We start from the raw sequence: 18,613 nt of genomic DNA, 5'->3' as shown, positions 1-18,613 counted from the left end.
GAATTTGCGGATTTTTGTGCTCGTCATGGTGTTATGCATGTCATGGCCCCGCCGTTCCATCCACAATCAAACGGAGAGGCTGGACGACTGGCCCGCACATTTAAGGCTCAGATGTGGAAACTCCTGACTTCTGTTGCTGATGATGCGCTTCTCCAGTTTCTAGCTTCTTACCGTTTCACCCCCATGGGCGACCACAGCCTGGCTGAGCTCTTACATGGCCAACAGCCCCGAACGCTACTTCATCTTCTGCAGTCTTCCACCTTACGGCCACGGGTACCTTCTGTTGTGACTTGACAAGACAGCCAAGCCACTATGAGATAGCCAAAAGGCACGCGTTAAAGCTCACGCAGGCTGGCGTGAGGTCTGGAATAGGTAAAGTAATTATACTAGCAAGAAAAGTGCGTAGCTTCTGGAATACTTAACTTTAATCCATAATTGGTGAACATCGGTCTGACGGTACATGCATCACAAGATAAATAGCAAATGATAATGGCGCCTTGCTAGGTCGTAGCAAATGACGTAGCTGAAGTCTATGCTACCTATCATCTCGGCAAATGAGAGCGTAATTTGTCAGTGAACCATCGCTAGCAAAGTCGGCTGTACAACTGGGGCGAGTGCTAGGAAGACTCTCTAGACCTGCAGTGTGGCGGCACTCGGTCTGCAATCACTGATAGTGGCGACACGCGGGTCCGACGTATACTACCGGACCGCAGCCGATTTAAAGGCTACCACCTAGCAAGTGTGGTGTCTGGTGGTGACACCAAATTCCTCCCCCGCAAATCGGCGTACGGTTGTGTTATAAGGCTTCCGCCCGCTGTGGGGAGTACCCCATGTTGACGTATGCGATGAGGTGGGGAGCCTAACAACAGGCGAGGCTGTGCCACCCGCACCCTGCCATTCGGTCCGAGGGGAGCTAGGAAACGCCTGAAAACCTAGTCCAGGGTGAACGCCAACGTGCAGTGTATGCGCCCGTAAAGAAACAGGAGGGGCCGAAGGGTTTACTTCCATCTGGTCGGGGCACCCGACGGGCGAAGACGCCATGTGGTCCGGAGCGGGCAAGGAGTCCATGGAGGAGGACAACGGGTCACGGGAAGCGATCAGCGGCGCGTGACCCAGGGAGGCGCCCGGCGGTAACAGCGACGCGTCCACTGCGGGCGTCGCCGGCGGGAGAACAGGCGGCGGCGGCGGCGCGTCGCCATGGGGCAAAATGGAAGGCAGCGTCGGTAACACCTGGGACTGAGGCGAGCTAGTAGATGGGTCCTCAATGGCGCTGACCGGACGGCACCGTCGCTGAAAGCAGACGGGGAGCGGCAGAACCCGTGCGACGACAGAGGCGCAGCTGATTGAGATGCCGACACACCTCACCAGAGGCCCCCAAAACCAGATACATAGCGCAGCTGAGGCAGTGAAGAATGCGCCCTGCGAGCCAACACCGTGAACCTCGATAGTTGCGATAATAGACAACGTCGCGTGGGGCAAAAGCAGGTGTCTGACGCTGCACAGGAACCTGATGCGGCAGATGTAGCAAAGACATCAAGGTTCGATGAGGACGACCGTGGAGCAACTCAGCTGGCGAGCGACCATCTCGAGGCTGAGAGCGATATGTGGACAAAAAGAGCAATAACGCGTCCTCCCGAGAATGAGACTCTTTCAACTTCAACATCTGTGACTTGAAAGTCCTGACCAATCGTTCAGCGGCACCATTTGACTGCGGCGAAAACGGCGCGGACGGCAGATGTTGAATACCATTGGCCTTGCAGAATGACTTAAATTCTGCGGACATGAATTGCGGGCCATTGTCGGAAACAATAGTCTGCGGAAAACCTTCAATGCAAAAGATAGCGGATAATGCTTGGATGGTGGCAGATGACGTCGTGGAAGACATCCGGACAACAAAAGGAAAATTACTGAATGAATCGACAACAACCAACCATCGAGCATTCCAGAAGGGACCAGCAAAATCGATGTGTAAGTGTTGCCAAGGGGAAGTGGCTTTTGGCCATGCTAAGAATTTCCGCGGTGGTGCGGATTGTTGTTCGGCACACTCCATGCAAGAAGAGCACATTTTCATAATCGCAGCATCGATTCCGAAATCCGATGCATCCACCATCAACAAAAGGGGTTTCTGGGGATCGAATGGCGGAAGGCAAGTATTAGAAAGCAACACCGATTTCAACTGGCGAAAGGCGCGTTCGCATTCCGTCGTCCAGACAAACGGAACACCTTTACGGCGTAAGCAATGAAGCGGAGCTGAAATGGAAGAGGCGTGGCGCACATAGGTCTTATAGTAATTGATTTTTCCCAGCACACTCTGTAGCTGCTTCAAATTCTGCGGCGAAGGCAAGTCTTGAATGGCACGGAGGTGCTCTGAACGGGGATGTATGCCTTGGGCATTGAGGACTTGGCCCAGATAGGGTAAGTCCCGAGCAAAAAAACACACATTTGTCCTTCCGCAAGCAAAGACCATTTTGTCGCAAGACCTGAAATAATGTTCTGAGATTGGCTAAATGTTCTTCTTCCGTCTTTCCGGAAAACACAATATCGTCCAGATAGTTTGCTGCAGTAGGGACCGACGCACCAACAGTTTGTAGATATTGCTGAAACAGTGCAGGGGCGGATGCACACCCGAATGGCAGTCGTTTGAATCGATACAAACCCAGATGCGTGTTAACCACCAAAATGCGCTGGGATTCTTCGTCCACCGGTATTTGCAAGTACGCATCTGCTGGGTCCAACTTCGAAAAATATTTACCCGGGCACAGTTTGTCAAAAAGATCTTCCGGGCGGGGTAAAGGAAAAGTTGCAATCACTAATTGTGGATTCACTGTTGCCTTGAAGTCCACACAAAGTCTCAATTTCCCGGAAGGTTTTTGCAAAATTACTAAGGGTGATGCCCAGAGAGAAGCCTGCACACGTTCAATCACACCTTGTGATTCCAAATCGTGCAATGTTCTTGCGACCTCATCACACAATGCGTGGGGAACATTGCGCACTCTGAAAAATTTCGGTTGCGCGTTTACTTTCAGTTCCAAATGTGCTTTATAGTTCGTAGCGCAACCAATGCCCGGTGCAAAAATGTCTGCAAACTCTTCACATAGACGAGAAACACTGTCTGAAGGCACAGTCTGGTTCACCAATAGGACCTGATTGACTATAGACAAGTTAAACAACTGAAATAAATCTAAACCAAACAAGTTCACTGCAGAAGAAGAACGAAGGACGTACAATGACACAAGTTTTGTTTCTCCCTTGTATGTTGCAAGAAGGCTGCACTGTCCTAACACAGGGATTGCTTGTCCTGAATAACTACTTAACTGAACATTTGCGGCACGCAACGGAGGGGTGCCCAGCTGTTTGTACATGTCTTGATTGATCAAGGAAACTGCAGCTCCGGTATCAAGCTGGAATGGTATCATTTTACCATTAATGTCCAAGTCTAAAAAAATTTTATTGTCCTGCTGACTCCTACGTCTCCTGTCATCTCAACCCGTTATCATCGGGGACACTTCCGTCCGTACGGGAAGCCACCTCCTCGAGACTTTACGGCCAGTCAAACAACGCCTATGGACGTTAGCAATCTACAGGCCACCTCCATCAAGACCAGTGCAAAAATTTCAAAGGGGGGAAAAGTGTTGTGACTCGCCGATCATTCAAAGTGCCGCCGCGCAATTACGTACGTCCTCTACATGTGGCGCTGTCTGCCAGCCATGCAGCAGCCGCGCCACCTAAGCGGCCAGCCAGCCAGCGGCCGTTAGACTTGGACTCAGGGCTCATTCAAATGTTCTGTGTTCACATGTCTTGCTTTGTCAACTTGCTCAGTGACTTATATGTGTTGTGTCGTTTTGAAATATATGTGTTCAACTTGACGTTACAACAATTAGATGATCTCAAGTTTCTGATTTCCCTGTCAAGTGCATCCCATAAGAGTTCTGTGGAATTTAAGTCATGTTATTGACTTGGTCAAATATCATTCTTCTGTTCCTCACATTTCTCTTTTCTATTGACCTATCCTCTGCATAATTTAGAAGCGTGTTTGGGATCATTGTCCTGCTGCAGAACAAACCCACTTGCAGTAAGTCTCTTTCAAGGTGGATTGCATTGTTGATCAGCATTCTCTGCTAGCATTTCTTCTTTAATGGTGCATTAATGTTCGGTAGATCACCGACTTTATCACCCACAAAACATCCCCACACCATGACTGACCTGCCATCGTACTCCACCATTGGCGTCACATGCTGACTCTTTGTACGTTCTCCATGAAGTCGATGAACATATATTCAATGATGGCTTCCAAATTCTTCACACATAGATTTGTCCATGAAGAAAACTGTGTACCATTGTTGTACACTTCAGTTTTTTTTGTTTTTGTGCTCATTGTAACCATAGCAAAAGTTTTTTGACTGCTATACACTCCTTTAAATCTTGTTCAGGAAGACAGCGATGTACTGTTGAGGCATAGATTGAAACTGCTCGCATACTATTTACTTAATCACATATTTCAGGCTCAGTATGAGTCTCTGACATTTATTCTGTGCACATATGAACTGATCTTTCATTTATGGTTTTACTCAGGGTCTTACAGATTGTGAAACTTTTGCATTGGTACTAGTTTGCCTGAACAACTGCAATGTAGACGCTGCTCTAGATTGGGCTACATCAACTTTTGTTGCTGTTGCCAACTAGAATAGCTTTTGTGATGCAGAGCTACAGGTATAGCACATTTTTCAATTCCAGTCTCCTGCTTCTCTCTCCTTTGGAGGCTATACGGCTTGAACCTGTCGAGACATACTAACAACTTCTAGATGCACTCAGTGCACTGTAAACTAGCACAGACTGATTGCTGCATGGACAGCTGAAGGATTGAGACCTGATGAAATAGAATAGTCTTCTGTAAAGGCACACCAGTGTTTTTGTGGATAGTCATCAGCACCCCTCTATGCAAACAACCAGCCAATTACATAACAAAGCTACCTAGTCTTTACATGTTTGTATTTGTTTTATTGAGTGGGGCTATGATAGAATATTCAAAACGAAAACCCTGTTTTAAGTACAAATCCATAATTGTCTTAGGTGATTGAAAACTTGTGACTGTAGTGTAGAGTGTTGCCAAGGCTTTCAGTTGCCAAACTTACATCAATTTCTTCTACAGTAGAAATTTCGTAAACTGTTTAACAGCGTTTTCTTTTCAGTACACATACTGCATACTTCAGCTCCAGCATGGGTGAATGGAAAGAAAAGTCACATGGCAAGGCATCCTCATCTTTCTCCTTTTATTAAATTTCACACTTCTGTGCTTTTATGACTATTTGACTCTGTGTATCTCCATTTTCTTCTCTTGTAACAGGTGTCCATCACCAGAATTTCCATTTTCATGCATTACATTGTTTTTTATTTTTACAGTCACCTTCTTTTCAATTCATTAACATCTGTCTACTTCCAGTTCTCTTATTGCTGCCCATCTCCCCCTTTTCCCTTCTAGTTTTTGTAACTGAGATAGCCTTTCTTAATATGTCTCTCTTTTAAATGTTCCTTCTTGCCATTATGTTTGTTTCTCATGGTCTATACAGTATCTCATTTTCTCATCCCCATTCTAGATTATACCTTGTCCCATGCAACTTAACTCTTGTCTTGGTTTTTCTAAACTGAATAAGCCAATTTCTGGGTGGTTCCTTTTTATAAGACTTGAGCAAATTACTTCCCAATTCTTCCACAGTCTGTGCTTATGCTCTGTTTAAATTTACGTCATCATTTTTGATGGATGTTAAATCTTAATCTTCCTAATGCCTACTTTGTTCTTACAGTTCTGTATTTCTCTCTGAAGTGTTGCAAGTTCTCAGTTGCTCCTTTCACCCTACACCCTTTGACTTTCTCATTCACTACGCACCTCACTATTAAAATCATATATCTGATTATGGCTTTTACAGCTTTACTCACAGCCATGTAAGCATTTTCAGTGCTGTAATCAAGGGGAGATGAGCTGATGAGAGGTCTGCAAAGATGTAACCAGGATTTTGTCAAAGGCAGGGGGGTTCAGTTTGTTAAAAAGTATCTGACAAAGACTCATGTTTTTCATTTATTCTGAAAATCTGCATAAAGAACAATAAACCATTTTATTTGAAATTGATCTTGGAGTTTTTACCAAGTGGAAATGTAATCTCTTGCTTAGAAGTGCTGTACATTGGCAAACCACTAAGAAGCAGTCGTGCTCCAATTTCTCTTTACTCTCCGAGGTCATTTTACACTCTTCTTCTTCTCAGTCTGGATTTGAGCTAAGGGAGTGATTAGGAACACATGAGAGCTAACATTTTGGGCACCATGATTATTACTGATAGAACTTTTGGAATAAATTATCTCTGTTCGACAGAGAAGCTAGAATAATTTTTGATAGTGAAAACGCAAAGAATCTGTAATTATTTAACCTACATCTACATGGATACTCTGCAAATCACATTTTAGAGCCTGGCAGGGGTTCATCGAACAACCTTCACAGTTCTCTGTATTTTCTATAGCGTGCGGAAATAATCAACACCTATATCTTTCTGTACAAGCTCTGATTTCCCTTATTTTATTGTGGTGATTGTTCCTCCCTATGAAGGTCAATGTCAACAAAGTATTTTTGCATTCGGAGGAGAAAGTAGGTGATTGGAATTTCATGAGAAGATTCCGTCGCAACGAAAAACGCATTTCTTTTAATGATGCCCAGCCCAAATCCTGTATCATTTCAGTGACACTCTCTCCCACATTTCACGATAATACAAAATGTGCTGCCTTTCTTTGATCTTTTTCATTGTACGCCATCAGTCCTATCTGGTAAGGATCCCACACTATGCAGCAGTATTCTAAAAAAGGATGGACAAGTGTAGTGTAGGCAGTCTCCTTAGTAGGTCTGTTACATTTTCTAAGTCTCCTGCCAATAAAGCGCAGCCTTTGGTTAGCTTTCCCCACAACATTTTCTGTGTTCCTTTCAATTTAAGTTGTTCGTAAGTGTAATACCTAGGTATTTAGTTGAATTTACGCCTTTTAGATTAGACTGATTTATCGTGTAACCAAAGTTTAACGCGTTCCTCTAAGCACTAATGTGGATGAACTCACACTTTTCGTTATTTAGGGTCAATTGCCACTTTTCGCACCATTCAGATATCTTTTCTAAATTGTTTTGCAGTTTGTTTTGATCTTCTGATGACTTTATTAGGCAATAAACGACAGCATCATCTGCAAACAACTGAAGATGGCTGCTCAAATTTTCTTCCAAATCATTTATATAGATAAGGAACAGCAAAGGGCCTATAACACTACCTTGGGGAATGCCAGAAATCACTTCTGTTTTACTCAATGACTTTCAATCAATTACTACAAACTGTGATCTCTCTCACAGGAAATCACAAATCCAGTCACATAACTGAGATGTTATTCTATAAGCACACAATTTCACTACGAGCTGCTTGTGTGGTACAGTGTCAAAAGCCTGCTGGAAATACGGAATCGATCTGAAATCCCTTGTCAATAGCACTCAACACTTCATGTGAATAAAGAGCTAGTTGTGTTTCACAAGAATGATGGTTTTAACTTACTGGTATAACTTAGTACTCTGTTCTTGTTAATAAGCCTCACTGCTTCTTCTGAACCTGTAAGGTGGTATATTTTTTATTTCCCTTAATTGTGTATCATGGTTTGATACCCATTGACAATCGCGTGCATATTAATAGTTTCAGCCTGAGCAATGTCAAATGGTTCAAATGGCTCTGAGCACTATGGGACTTAACATCTGAGGCCATCAGTCCCCTAGAACTTAGAACTACTTAACCCTAACTAAGCTAAGGACATCACACACATCCCTGCCTGAGGAAGGATTCGAATCTGCAACTGTAGCAGTCTCGCGGTTCCGGGCTGAAGCACCTAGAACTGCTCGGCCACACCGGCCAGCTGAGGAATGTCCTTAAAAATGTTATCTATCAGGGTCCTGCTATCTTGCTGCGTGGGAGTTGGGAAATTTACCACTGAAATCAGACTGAAAGAGCCGAGCGATGATTCCGGTTCGTTTTTACTGTCAGAAACAAAAGAAACCTACATTGAAGGGAAGGTTAAAAAGGAAGGTCAGGCCATACAGACACCAGGTCAAGAGTGACAAGTGATTCCTGTGGTCTTGAAAAGGACATGGCCAAATTCCTTCTCTGTTCATCTCCCATAAGAGCTAACAGTATGTGGGTATCTTTCATCCTGGGGCCTGAGTGGCCTACCCTTCCTTTTTAACCTTACTCAACCTATCCCTCTCACCTCCATAAGGAAAAAGGATAGTACCAAAAGAGTAAAAGGAATTTCATCCCCAGAAGGTCAGGCTTTGGTTACCTATTATTGTTTGCTGAAGTGAGGGACATGCTACCCGAGATATTTCCCACCCCACCTGAAGTTGTGTTCCATTGCCCACCAAACCTCCACAACTTCCTATTCCATCCTTATGCCATATCGAATCCCAACCCCTTGCCACAGGGATCATATCCCCGTGGAAGACCCAGGTGCAAGACCTGCCAATCCACCCACCCATCACTTCCTATTCCAGTCCTGTCACAGGTTTATCCTACCCCATCAACGGCCGGGCCACCTATGAAAGCAGCCATGTCATTTACCAGCTCTGCTGCAATAATTGCACAGCTTTTTATTTCGGTATGACATGCCAACAGTATGTACATCAGGTTGAATGGCTACCATCAGACTGTGCTGTGCCCAAGAGCAAAGGAGACCACCCTGTGGCACAACATGTGCAGCTGAACATAACACACTTGATTTCAAGGGCTGCTTCACTACCTGAGCCATCTGGATCTTTCCCTCCATCACCAGCTTTTCTGAATTGCACAGATGGGAGCTATCCTCACAACACATTCTCCGCTTCCATAATTATCCTGGTCTCTACCTATGGTAACATACTGTCCAGCACAATGTCCACACAACAATTTCCAACCCCCCCCCCCCCCCCCTCCCCCGTTCCATCATTCCTCCTCATTATCATCTCCCACCCTGCCTGTATATTTTGTACCCTCTGCCAAAGTCCTCGCCCATCTTTCCTGTGCCTCTCCTTCTTCACTCGTTCTTCTCCCCACCTCCCTGCCCCCACAAACTCCAGACAATGCACCTGTTGGCATTCTAGTCTCTACACTCTCTCCCCTCTCATACACTACTATCCCTTCTTCTTTCCCACCCCTTCCAGATTGCTGCTTGCATCCCACATGATAGCTGCCTGAGATGCTGGAGTTGGTGGTCATTTGTGCATGAGGTGTGTTTGCTTTGTGTATGAATAGTGTCTATTTCTCTTTTGATGGTGAAAGCTGTGACCAAAAGCTTTATGTAAATGTCTTTTAATTGTGCCTGTCTGCAACTTAAGGTGTCTTCTTTATGGTAAGTAGCCGTCTGTCTTTTTCTACATTGTTGATATTCATACCTGGAGTTTTCATTGTCTGATTTTTTACCTTATAATTTTATATGTATCTCAAGTGAATTTTGCTTTTGGTGACATTAAGTACTTTATTTTGTTGTGACAAAAGAAAAATATTTTCAACAGACTTGAAAATATTTGTGTTGTAGTAAGCTCTTACGAGGTGCATTCAAGTTCTAAGGCCTCCGATTTTTTTTCTAATTAACAACTCACCCGAAATCGATGAAACTGGCATTACTTCTCGATGTAATCGCCCTGCAGACGTACACATTTTTCACAACGCTCACGCCATGATTCCATGGCAGCAGCGAAGGCTTCTTTAGGAGTCTGTTTTGACCACTGGAAAATCGCTGACGCAATAGCAGCACGGCTGGTAAATGTGCGGCGTTGTTGTTGTTACTGTGAGACAGCGTTATACCAAGAGGAAAGGCGCGTCGATCTTAGAGCATGAGATGTGATGACCTTAAGCCATTGACAACACACAACGGTCACGGTAGCACCTGATTCCAGAATAGCTGCAGTAGTTAGGATCTACGAACTATCCCCTCTTGACCAGGTCCCCAAAACTTAACTCGTAACGTGATCCCTTCAAAGCAAATTGTCATAACGATCGTCTATAAAGGCTCCGTACAACGAGAAGAAATGTTACAGTTTATGGAATAATAACAGATATGACCAAACTGTCTTGTCTCTTCTGCTTTATTTAACATAACTTTGTTCACAGTTTTGGTTGCTTGACACCAACAGTCAATGATGATGATACAGCTTTTCTCCTTTTTATAAATTGAAGCCCGCTCTCCGCGATATAATTAAAAAAAAAAAAAAGGTCTCAATACCGCGTCCCCCGTGAGATGCAAATAGACTTATCCTGGAATTTACCGCCCTGTAGGTGTACTCAATTTAATGACCACACTTCACTATCCACAATTTCGTGTAACTAAATGTCCATTTGTCATTTGTTAGTCTGATTGTACACCGTAGCTATTTAAAACTCACCCCTATATTTTCACAATGCACAATTAGCACTTCTTTACTTGTTTTTTTTCTAAGAGTAAACGGAAAAAAAAGACGTCATATCATCGGCTTAGTCGATATAAAGCAAAACACTTTAATATACCCAATTTTACCTCTTCTTATAGGATCGGCTACCTTACTCATTAATTTACTACATATTATTTCCAATAACACTAAACAGGTATCGCCGTTATATTTTAATTGTATTCAAAAGAATGTTACTACTATTATGACCGACCAAATCGTAACAAATCGTGCGGCGTGCGTTTTTAACGATAACTTTACGCTATTCAAGTTCCGTTACAGCTCTCTTGACTCGTAATGTTACACGGCCCCCCAGACTGTGATGTCTTGAAGAGGATTCCAGACAGAACAGGCTTATTTTTTTTGTGTACTGTGACAGGAGAGGGTATTTGTTTCGGCGAGTACACTCACTCATAGATTCACTCAACAAGTCAGTACATACATTCTACAATATTTAAGTTGAGCTAATGGGCCTAGACAAAATGCCCTTAACTAAATTCCACATTTGTTTATAGGTTGTCTTAGAAACACTTCGTACTAATCACTTCATATTCACACCACATTTTTTTTCTTGGATGAAGCCCTCAGTTCTTCAACCGACTGTGCAAGGCAGGGATCACAGCCGGGTTCGACGATTGGCATCCTAGGCCAAAACCGTTATCAGGCTACTTGTTTAACCAGAGAGGATTTAGTCCTTTTCTTTTCCTCTTAATTCCACTTTTAAATCATCCATCCTCGCTGTTCGGTGATAGGATAAATCGTATTTCAGCGTCGTCATTGTTGCTGATACCAAGAAGGTATCTCATGGAAATCTTCGGTATATTCTTTAGTTTTCTTTGTAAGTTAGTATAAGTACGTATTTATCCACTGGTGCTTTTATTTAGTCCACTCTGAGCATAGTCTTGGTATCATTCAGTGTTTCTTGAATCTATATTTTGCTCATTATTGATAATACTTCTTCAGGTCTATGTGAGGGAACAAGCCCTGAATTACATCAGTATCACAATCTGCCAGGAGGTAGCTCCCTTCATTAGGTATTTTAATTATTTTGTATGGACCTGTATATAAATATTGCCATTACTTATTCAGTCTTTTCCTGGTTGATGCTTTTGGGTGATTTCTCAATAAAATTTCTTCCCCTACATCATATGTGACTACTTTCTTCACATTTTTATCAAAACGGGTTTTTCTCAATTGGGCTTGATGCTTCAGGTTTTTGTAGACCTTCTTCACCATATCTTCTTTCTTGGTAATCTTTTGTTCTATCGCAGGTAATTTCTTCATCCATTCTGGCACAATACTTTCACCAAATACTATTTGGTTAGGTGAATAACCTGTCGATAAGTGTGGTAAGTCATTATACATTTTCTCAAATTCATAAATCCAATCGATCCATTTATAATGTTGTTTGGGTATGTACGTCCGTAAAAATCGGTTCAACTCTCGGAAGATTCTCTCAACCGGATTTCCACAAGGGTAAAATCTTGAGATGTAAATGTGCTGGATTCCTTGTTCTTTCATAGTGTCTCTCCATACTTTGCTTGTATAATAAGCAGCGTTGTCTGTCAAGATCATTATAGGTTTGCCGGCTCAGTTATATAGTTGTTTATAAATTTGCGTAACATGGGTCGAACGTGGAGATTTTTCAAAGGATATAATTTCACATATTTTGAAAAGAGATCATAAAAAGCCAAAACATATCTGAACCGTCCACGTGTCATGGAACATGGCCCACAGACATCACATGACACCAACATTAAAGGTTGTTGTGGGATGATCGGATATAATTCTGTCTTCCGACAATAGTTTATGGCTTTTGCCTTCTGACATATTTTGCACTTCTTAAGAATATTTGTAGCTAGACGTCCCAAATTTGGATGATACCAGTATTGTGCTATTTTGGCTGTACATTTAGCGGCACCAAAATGACCCCAATTCAAGTGAGTGTACCATACTAGTGATTCTAAATATTTATGTGGAACACAAACTTTCCAAACATCTTCTTCATCCTTCCTCCGATACAATACTCCGGATTTTAATTGATACTGTTCTTGAGAGTGACTTAGCGTTTTGCTTTCAACAGCATGTCTAATGGCTTTCCACAACTTATCATCTTCTTGCAGTTGTGGAAGACTTTGACATAGCTGTGAAATCTGCCTCTCACAATATTGCCTTGATAAATTCATGACTTTAAAGTCAATAGTCCGTTCTTCACACACGTCGTCATTCTTTCTTTTCGGTAGTCTTGAAAGAGCATCGGCTATGATGTTGTCTTTCCCTCTGATATATTTGAGCGTAATATCATATTCTTGCAGTAGGAGCGTAATATCATATTCTTGCAGTAGCAAGGACCACCGTGTTAAACGTGAATGGAACATCCTTCCTGTTAAAATAAAAGCTAAAGCTTTGTGGTCGCAGAATACAATGATCTTCTTTCCATATACAAAATAGCGAAACTTTCTAAGGGACCAGACCACGGCCAGTACTTCCAATTCAGTAGTACAATACACACGTTCACAGCTAGAGAGTGTTCTGCTGGCAAACCCAGTTATTTTGATGGTACTGATATCTTTGGGATTGTCCATCTGGAAAAAGAGTGGCACCCAATCCTGTTTCAGAAGCATCCGCAGCAATATAGAAATCTTGATCAAGTCTCGGATGATGTAACAGTGGAGCATTAGTCAAAGCATTGCGGATGTTATCAAAAGCTTGCGTGCATTCAGAATTCCACTCCCACATGACATTTTTTCTTAACAGCCGTAACAAACAGTCTTGGCTTCCTAACTGATTGGGTAAAAATCGTCGAAAAAATGAAACTAAGCCGATAAATGACTTTAATTCTGCTCTATTCTTTGGATAAGCACATCTGTTAATTGCATCCATCTTTTTAGGATTTGGTTTGATCCCTTCAGGAGTAATTATATGTCCAAGAAATTTCAATTGGTTATGAGCAAACTTGGATTTGCTCAAATTTACAGTAACTCCGTATTCCAAAAATTTCGCAAAAACTCTTCTTAATAAGTGCAAATGTTCCTCCCAAGTTTCAGAAGCAATTAGCAAATCATCCACATATAAAGTAACTTCATTCACAAGGTCTCTGCCCAGTACGGTATCTAATGCCGATATGAAAACACCACCGCGTATTTTCAACCCAAATGGCATGACGGTAAACTGGTAATTTTGGCCCAGAAAAACGAATGCAGTATATTTTCGAGATTCTTTCGATATTCTAGTTTGCCAATATTAACTACGCATATCCAAAGAAGTTAAGAAGTGGGCACCATAAAATTTTTGTACTAGCTCTTCTAGGTTCTCCGGTCGCGTTTGTACAGGTATAATGATCTTATTGATCTCTCTGGCATCCAACACCAATCTGATGTCACCATTGGGTTTAATTACCGCCACAAGAGGGTTACAATATTCGGAATCTGAGGGCTCAATAATACCCCATTCTAACATTTTATTGATTTCCTTTCTGACAACTTCTTTCTTTGTCCATGGGATAGAAGAGGAAGTACGACAAAAGGGTTTATGTGCATACATCTTTATATGGTATTCAAAGTCTTTTATTATACCCGGACGTTTACTAAAAATCGACTGATATGCTTCCAACAAGTAGTACAATTCGTCCCTTTGGATAACAGATAAATATTCTGATTCTAACACCTTTTCCTGCAATGACATTTTATCCATCATTTCTTCAGAACATTCAATAAGGCAGATATACACATTTTCATCATCAATACTGACATATTTTACCATTAGATTCATACATAATTGATTTGGAATTACTCGGACCTTTCTCAGGGTGGCTGTCAAAACATTACCATTGGAATTAAATATACATTCACCTTTCTCTAAATTAATGATTGCACCAGCCCCACATAAATAATCCAAACCCCAGATACATGGTACTGTGATTTTAGGAACAACCAGGAATGTATTTTCTATTTGAGCCCCCTGTATTGTAACGTCGACACGTACCTGTTTCACAACTTTTTGCATTTTTGCGCTGAACGCGCCAGACACGGTACATCCTGTGATAGGAAAAGTGGGCATTTTTACCCCTCGGCTTATCTGTTTTAAACAGTCCAGCGTCATGACACTAATAGTCGCTCCAGTATCAATTAATATTTCAACATCAACATTATTTATACTTTTTGGAATTATTGTCTGTAAAATTTGTCCGCATTTATTAGAAACTTCAGGTTTTTCTTCAATTAATTCATTCCTTATATCCTGATCATTATTGTACCATAATACTCTCAGTTCAAATTGATGCCTGCCTTCCTTCTCCTTTCCAGTCACCCTAGGAAGGCATTTGGTGATTGGTATTAGTTTAATCTATCTCGTTGAGTCATCGGTGGGGGTTCATGAACTTCCACAATCCGTACAGTATGATCCGAGTTATGGTATTCACCCCGTCGCACATTGGAGGCTCCTTCGCCCATTGGTATAACTCCTTGTGCTGGATGAGGACTCGAGGCATTTGTTCCATCCTGCCGATGAACATTATGCTTCGAATTATCTTCCCAAGGTCGAATACAATTGGGTTCATCACTTGGGTACCTGTTACTCTTATTAATATCACTACTATGCACATTCGCGTCACAATGTCACTAGCACAGTGAGTATCTCTTCTATATTTATTGTAATCATTGTTTTTATTGCAACCATAGGACGAAGATTGTCCACGCTCCTGTGATGCGGGTTTGATCTGGTTTTCGGTATTATTATTATCATACATTAAATTATTATTATAATTATTCGTATTACTATGTGTGTGAGTCGACATTTGATTACTACTCATTTGTCTTGCGTCTTCCATAATCATATCTATAGAGTCAATCACCGACAAGAATTGTTCTACATCGTGGTCAGGAACATTTATTAACTTTTCACGTATATTTATGGGCAACCTTCCCTTCAAAATTCTGATCACTTCCTTGTGAGAAATTGGATCACTCCAATAACGTGTCTTATTTAGGTACTTTTCAAAATATTGCATTAAAGTACTCCTTTTACTGTTAAAATACTCAGGTTGATAAACCTCTTTTCTTAATTTCTCTTGTTTACTCGACGACCAGTATTTAGCCAAAAAAAGCTGTTCAAAGTCAGCGCAAGTATGGCAACTTTCACTTACTTCGGCGGCCCATAATGCGGCTTCTCCGGTAATTTTGGATACTATAAATTGAAGTCGGTTGTGTTCTGACCAGCTACGTGGAAATATTCTTTTGAAATTATTGATAAAGATTTTCGGATGCAGGTTGTTCTTTTCAGTGGAGAATGTTGGGAACTGTCTACTTTTAAAAATGCTGTTCTCCACGTTTAAAGAAGACAAATATCCTCGCTGACCAAAAGAATCATCACCTTTACCAACCGAATCAACTTCCCAATGCAAATTTTCACCACAATTGTACTTCGTATTATCACATATTTGGTTGTTTTTCGACCTATTCTCCGAACGTTCATCCTCTGTCAACAAATTTTGTGATGACTTTCGTTCTAACTCCGCCAATTTATGATTGGTTTCCTTTTGCCATTTAGGTAACTCATCAACTATTTTGTCTTTTATTTTCTGAAATTCGCTAGTGAAGAGCTTAATTAATTCATCATTTCTACTTAGGTGCTCATTGATATTTTCATTTGGCTGGGATCCAATAGTAGTCTTAACCTTGTCTACAATTTCATTTCCTTTTATTTCTATCCATTCAGATAGATCTTCGTCAAGTCTTTTAGTTTGATCTACTAAATACTTGTCATTTCCCTTACGAGCATTGGTCTCAAACGCGACTATTTGTTTCGAAAGCTCTTCTATCTGTGCGCTAGCATTGAAACAGCTGCTTTCACACTTAATCATCCTATTGGACAGGCCATTATAACTCTTCGAAACTTCCTCATATTTCTTTTCTACGTCATGAAGTTTTCCCATTAAATTATTATATTTCCTTTCTAAGTTTTTAGAAAACTCTACATCTAGTTCTCCAAATTTCGCATTTAATTGAGTTTCCCAGTCCGCCTTTAATTCTTTCTTAGTATTTTCCAGTTTATAATCAAAGGTGTTCAGTTTGCTTTCCAAAGAATCGATTTTAACTTCTAATGAACCAAATTTGGCCTCAAATTTTTCATTGAACTTTTGATTGTCCGCTTTTAATTGCTTATTATCTTTTTCTAGTGAACCAAGTCCTCCATTCAATACACCCATTTGAGTATTTATTGATACCAGCATATCAAACATTTTTTGATTAATATTTCCATTTTGAGCATCAACTTGCTGATCTACTTCCGAAACCTTAGGATCTTTATGTTCTCCCACACTGCTTACCTTACTTATCATTGTATTTGAATCTCCTAACGGCTCTAAATCAGTAACTGTATTATTATCTGTACTTGTCTCCTGTGCCACATTGAGCTCATGGGATGCATCATCCATATCCTCTTCACTTTCCTCCCTCTCTCTACTCATTACTCTACTCAACTGCACATTATCATGTATTCTTTTCGTTCGTTTTGACATGATTATTCACTACCAAGACATACACTTATTTTCACTATGTATTTATATATATTTATCTACCAAAATCACAAGTCTCAACTTCCTTTTTTTTTATAATTATACAGTTATTTTAATCATACCTGGTAGTATTGCTCACTTTTAGCGATTATTGAAGAATACCTCTTTCATTGGACAGACTCACTGGCTGCTACAATATTTTCCAACTCTAGGGTTCGTGAATCTGGATGACACTCGACTCGATGCAGCAATCCTCCTCGATTGAGCCGCACATTGTGGTGCCACTTCTACCGTATCTTCCTTCGCCGTCGGCGTTGTCGTTGTTACCGTGAGACACCGTTATACCAAGAGGAAAGGCGCGTCAATCTTAGAGCATGAGATATGATGACCTTAAGCCATTGACAACACACAACGGTCACGGTAGCACCTGATTCCAGAATAGCTGCAGTAGTTAGGATCTACAAACTATCCCCTCTTGACCAGGTCCCCAAAACTTAACTCGTAACGAGATCCCTTCAAAGCAAATTGTCATAACGATCGTCTATAAAGGCTTCGTACAACGAGAAGAAATGTTACAGTTTATGGAATAATAGCAGATATGATCAAACTGTCTTGTCTCTTCTGCTTTATTTAACATAACTTCATTCACAGTTTCATTTCGCATTCACCACTCATTCACCGAAACCCTTTGATGAACAGTTTTGGTTGCTTTACTCAATTTAATGACCACACTTCGCTATCCGCGATTTCGTGTAACTAAATGTCCATTTGTCATTTGTTAGTCTGATTGTACACCGTAGCTATTTAAAACTCGCCCCTATATTTTTCACAATGCACAATTAGCACTTCTTTACTTGTTTTTTTTCTAAGAGTAAACGGGAAAAAAAAAACGCCATATCATCAGCTTAGTCGATATAAAGCAAAACACTTTAATATGCCCAATTTTACCTCTTCTTATAGGATCGGCTACCTTACTCATTAATTTAGTACATATTATTTCCAATAACACTAAACAGGTATCGCTGTTATATTTTAATTGTATTCAAAAGCATGTTACTACTATTATGACCAACCAAATCGTAACAAATCGCACGGCGTGCGTTTTTAACGATAACTTTACGCTATTCAAGTTCCGTTACAGCTATCTTGACTCGTAATGTTACACACAGTTTTCACAGTGCTGATGCCATGATTCCATGGCAGCAGCGAAGGCTTCTTTAGGAGTCTGTTTTGACCACTGGAAAATCGCCGAGGCAATAGCAGCATGGCTGGTGAATGTGCGGCCACGGAGAGTGTCTTTCATTGTTGTAAAAAGCCAAAAGTCACTAGGAGCCAGGTCAGGTGAGTAGGGAGCATGAGGAATCACTTCAAAGTTGTTATCATGAAGAAACTGTTGCGTAACGTTAGCTCGATGTGCGGGTGCGTTGTCTTGGTGAAACAGCACACGTGCAGCCCTTCCCGGACGTTTTTGTTGCAGTGCAGGAAGGAATTTGTTGTTCAAAACATTTTCGTAGGATGCACCTGTTACCGTAGTGCCCTTTGGAACGCAGTGGGTAAGGATTACGCCCTCGCTGTCCCAGAACATGGACACCATCATTTTTTCAGCACTGGCGGTTACCCAAAATTTTTTTGGT

At 41.4% G+C, this 18,613-nt stretch overlaps 1 protein-coding gene across 1 annotated transcript in view; it reads left to right on the top strand.

Moving 5' to 3' along the window:
* The window catches only part of LOC126461247 (protein flightless-1), a 205,424-nt gene that overhangs the window by 111,807 nt on the left and 75,004 nt on the right, over positions 1–18,613 (top strand). The gene's annotated exons all lie outside the window — the stretch shown is intronic.

This window comes from Schistocerca serialis, chromosome 1 (assembly GCF_023864345.2).
Source record: "Schistocerca serialis cubense isolate TAMUIC-IGC-003099 chromosome 1, iqSchSeri2.2, whole genome shotgun sequence".
NCBI lineage: Eukaryota > Metazoa > Arthropoda > Insecta > Orthoptera > Acrididae > Schistocerca > Schistocerca serialis.
Note: the sequence above shows the minus strand (reverse complement) of the source record. Positions and strands in the feature narration are given on the sequence as shown.